At 38.3% G+C, this 5,242-nt stretch overlaps 1 pseudogene; it reads right to left on the bottom strand.

Moving 5' to 3' along the window:
* Nucleotides 1–1,247: 1,247 nt before the first annotated feature.
* On the bottom strand, nucleotides 1,248–4,889 carry LOC110291824 (60 kDa heat shock protein, mitochondrial pseudogene; annotated as a pseudogene).
* Nucleotides 4,890–5,242: the final 353 nt, after the last annotated feature.

Raw genomic sequence — 5,242 nt, 5'->3', positions numbered from 1 at the left:
ACTATCTAAATAAACTCCTCACTCATGGCAATTACACCTACAGAGGGGTTCCTTATAAGCCTGCTCTATTGCTAAATTGTTTGTTTTGACAGAGGTTTCTCATATGACCCAGGGTGGCCTCTAACTTGCTATGTAGTTAAGGATGATCCTGAACGTATGACCCTGATTCTTAAGCCTCCTAAAAAGAGAATTACAAGTATGTGCCGCTGTGTCCTAAAGAAGACTATCTTTTTTTTTTTTTTTTTTTTTTTTTTTTAGTTTTTGGATTTGCTATTTATTAACTTGTTTTTCAATCAACACATAAAATTGTACATATTTATGAGCTACCCTGTGGTGTTCCATTGTTAAACGTTCAAATCAAGGTTACCATGCTAGTCACCTCAAACAGTTGCCCTTTTTTTGTGTGTGTTGGAGACAGCATTTAGAAACTTTCCAGTTGTTTTGAACTCTATAGTCCACAATGGAAAGACATCAACTATAACTTAATTTCTCCTACCTAGCTCTGAGACCAACAGTTCCTTAACCATCTCTGCCTCTACATTTCTGAGCTGCTGATAGCCAGCATTTAAAAATGAAGTAGACTATTTTAAACTGAACCTAATATATTACCTGCCAGAGAAACAGAGAAATTGTCCTGTTTGTTTTTGGTCAGAAGATACTTCTCTGTCAGAAAAGAGTCTATAGTCAACACTAATGACTGATTTCTGCACTTGTGAAAAGCAATCAGAGGGTAAGAACACCGCAGCCATGATTTCAGTGGAAAGGCCTCAACGATCAAACCCATTTGTTATACAATCCGGAAAGATTATTTTTTGAACGTCAAACAAAATTTTGTTGCACAAAGGTTGTCAGCTAATAGGATACTTCTCTACTTTGTACACAATTATTATTGTCACTTTCCAAAGAAAGATTGCTTCTGAACTTCTCATGTGGTGACACAGTACAACAATCCTTACTGTAACAAAATAGTGGCAATGCCTCCGTGATTTAAGCTGAAAGCAGGACACTGGTATTTGGCTCTTGCAACCAGTATCAGGAATGTACAACTGTCTTTATTCAAAAATACAAAATAATTTATCTGTAGGCTTGAACAATGACATCAGTGAACAAATTATATAATGCCAATTAAAACCAATAACTGATGGTTATTGTGATTAGCCACTCAACCCCTATCTTTAGTCATATTCTTCATCTGATTTCTCTGAAGTTTATTGATGAGGAATCTGCCTTGAGCTTCCTGTCACAGATCATTGATAAGGACAAAGGACTGTTTTAGGAATTAGAATATGACACCTACCATATCCCCTCTCATGCCACCCATTGTGCTGAATCTGGGATCCTTTAGGAAATTCTATTACTACAGTTTCAGCCATAGTTAGCAATAAGGCCACCTCAGCAGCATCCAGTAAAGCAGCTCTTACAACCTTTCTTGGATCAATGATTCCCCTTTCCACTTCTTCACAAAATCTCTAAGCAAAGCATCATGACAATATCTGAGAAACTCTGAAAATTTTTCTCAACTATCAATGATCCTTCAACACATGCATCCTTAATAGTCATTGAAAGAATTTTGAGTGCTCCTTTAATAAATTACACACCTATTTCTTGATCTTTATTATCAGGCTTTAATAAATCCAAGGCTAATGTGCACCAAAGGACAGCACAACCCTTCTTAGAATATTGCCTTCTTCAATACCTGTTTGTGTAGCATCAAGCGTCTGTATAACTCTGTCTTTTGAGGCTCTTCCCCACTTTCTCCTCTATAAGTTTCAGTGTATCTGGTTTTATGTGTAGGTCCTTGATCCAACTGGACTTGAGCTGTGTACAAGGAGATAACCATGGATCAATTTGCATTCTTCTACATGCTAACCACCAGTTGAGCCAGTACCATTTGTTGAACATGCTGTCTTTTTTTCCACTGGGTGGTTTTAGATCCTTTGTCAAAGAACAAGTGATCATAGATGTGTGGATTCATGTCCTGGTCTTCAATTCTATTCCATTTAACTACTTGCCTGTCACTGTACCAATACCATGCACTTTTTTAAAATCACAATTACTCTGTACTACAGCTTGAGGTCAATGATGACCTCAAACATATGGGCACAGGGGAAAAATTCCTGAACAGAACACCCATAGCTTGTGCTGTAAGATCAAGAATTGACAAATGGGACCTCATAAAATTGCAAAGCTTCTTTAAGGCAAAGGACACTATCAATAAGATAAATCAACCAACAGACTGAGAAAAGATCTTTATCAATTCTAAATCTGATAGGGGGATAATATCCAATATATACAAACAACTCAAGAAACTAGACTCCAGAGAACAAAATAACCCTATTTTTAAAATGGAGTACAGAGCTAAATAAAGAATTCTCAACTGAGGAATATCAATTGGCTGAGAAGGACCTAAGAAAATGTTCAACATCTTTAGTCACCAGGGAAATGCAAATCAAAACAACCCTGAGATTCTACTTCACACCAGTCAGAATGTCTAAGATCAAAAACTCAGGTGACAGCAGATGCTGGCAAGGATGTGGAGAAAGAGGAAGACTTTTCCATTGCTGGTCGGATTGCAAGCTGGTACAACCACTCTGGAAATCAGTTTGGCAGTTCCTTAGAAAATTGGACATAGTACTATAGGAAGATCCAGAAATACCACTCCTGGGCATATACCCAGAAGATGTTGTAATAAGGACACATATTCCACTATGTTCATAGCAACCTTATTTATAATACCCAAAAGCTGGAAAGAACCCAGATGTCCCTCAACAGAGGAATGGATACAGAAAATGTGGTACATTTACACAATGGAGTACTACTCAGCTATTTAAAACAATGAATTCATGAAATTCTTAGACAAATGGATGTATCTGGAGCATATCATCCTGAGTGAGGTAACCCAATCACAAAAGAACACAAATGATAAGCACTCACTGGTAAGTAGATATTAGCCTAGAAGCTTGAAATACCCAAGATACAATTCACAAACCACATGAAAGTCAAGAAGAAGAAAGACCAAAGTGTGGATACTTCACACTTAGAAGTATCACTTCGCACTTCATATTTCACATCTTAGAATAGGGAACAAAATAACCATGGAAGGAGTTACAGAGACAAAGTATGGAGCAGAGACTGAGGGAATGACCATCCAGGGACTGCCCCACCTGGGGATCCATCCCATATACAACCACCAAACCCAGACACTATTGTGGATGCCAACAAGTGCTCTGTGACAGGAGCTTGATATAGCTGTCTCCTGAGAGGTTCTGCCAGTGCCTGACAAATATGGAAATGGATGATCACAGCCATCCATTGGACCGAGCACAGGGTCCCCAATGAAGGACCTAGAGAAAGTACTCAAGGAACTGAAGGGTTTTGCATCCACAGAGGAGGAGCAACAATATGAACTAACCAGTACCCCCAGAGATTCCAGAAACTAAACCACTAACCAAAGAATACACATGGTGGGACTCATGATTTCAACTACATGTGTAGCAGAAGATGGCCTAGTTGGTCATCAATGGGAGGACAGGCCCTTGGTACTGTGAAGGCTCTAAGCCCCAATATAAGGGAATGCCAGGGCCAGGAAGTGGGAGTGGGTGAGTTGGTAAGCAGGGGAAGGGATAGGGAAGGAAGAAAGGGATAGGTGGTTTTCGGAGGGGAAACCAGGAAAGGAAATAACATTTGAAGTGTAAATAAAGAAATTTGTAGATAGATAGATAGATAGATAGATAGATAGATAGATAGATAGATAGATAGATAGATAGATAGATAAAACCCTCTGGCTTTCTTCTCATTCGCTTCAACATCACTTGTCCCCTGAACCTTCAGCACAACTACTCCAGATAAAAGTTTAGCCAGTTGCTCATTCAGCTTTTCCTTTTCATATTCACTAATTGTGATCTCTAGCTGTTCAGTAATTTCTTGAATATATTTTTCAAATTGAATTTTGTCACATTTTTCTTTCAAAAGCTTGTCATCATCTTTGGTTACAATGACCTCTCCAACTTTTCCTAAGACACGAGTTTGGACCTTTTTAGGATTGAGATTCCACCCCTCTTCTCCAAATCCCATACCACCAGTAGCAGTAGACATATGGTTCTTCCTACTGTCTCTAAACAATGGAGCTTTCATGGCTACCACCTGAAGATCAAAGTTTAGCCTGTTCAAAACCAGTGTGCTTAGAGCTTTTCCATCATTATCTTCAGCAATTATGACCAAGGGCTTCCAATGGGCATTGACATCTGGACATTAGAAGTTTTCTTTTCACTCAGCAGAACATAGGCATCTTGGAGTTTACATTTTTAACTTTCTGATGTGTCAATAAAATATGGGAAAATATCTTCTATCAAACTTCCTGCTTCCATAATTTCTAACTCATCATTCAGGGTTTTCCCATCCTTCACTGTGATGACCTCCTTTCTTCAAACCTTTATCATTGCTTCAAAAATTGTCTTTGTCTCCATTTTCAGAAATTGTAGCAACCTAAACAAGTTCTTCAGAGGATACCACAGGTTTAGATTGTATTTTAAGTTCAGCAATTACAACATCAACAGCCAACATCATACTTTTCCAGATTTCCACTGGATTAGCCCCTTTGCTGATCTTCTCAAAGCCCTCCTTGGCAACAGAATATGCTAGAACAATCTCAGTGGAAGTGCTATCCTTAGCCTCTTAATGTGTGTTTTTGATAACATCTTGAAAAAGTTTAGTTCCAATACATTTTTATGTATCCTTTATATTAATTGATTTTGCAACCAGGACCTCTTTTGTTACTTTGGGACATCCTAAATTTACTCAATAACCACTGTTCATCCCTGTGGCCCCATTGTAACACCTAGAGCATTGACTAAAAGGTTTACACCGTGAAACATTAAAGGCTCAAACATCCATACCCAATTTTGCAATTTTAGTATAGATCAGATTAAGATGAGGAGTCAATATCCAGGACTCTGATCTCAGCTGGTGAAAGATAGCATAGTTGAAACAATTTCTGCCATACAACCATGAGTGAACATGGTGAGGCAGGCCATCAGTGAGGGCCTTAAAGGATATTATAATAGTTACTTTCCTAGTTGTTATAAAAACATCTGACAAAAGAGAAATTCAAGGAAAGATGAATTTATTTTGGCTCACAGTTTGAGATTACACGAAGCCATGACAACTGGAGAGTGACACTGTGTTTGCTATCAAGAAGTAGAAAAACTTAAACTCATTTTCTCCACTGTGTTCAGTCTAGCAC

This window comes from Mus caroli, unplaced genomic scaffold (genome assembly GCF_978045245.1).
Source record: "Mus caroli unplaced genomic scaffold, Mus_caroli_1 scaffold_3, whole genome shotgun sequence".
NCBI lineage: Eukaryota > Metazoa > Chordata > Mammalia > Rodentia > Muridae > Mus > Mus caroli.
Note: the sequence above shows the minus strand (reverse complement) of the source record. Positions and strands in the feature narration are given on the sequence as shown.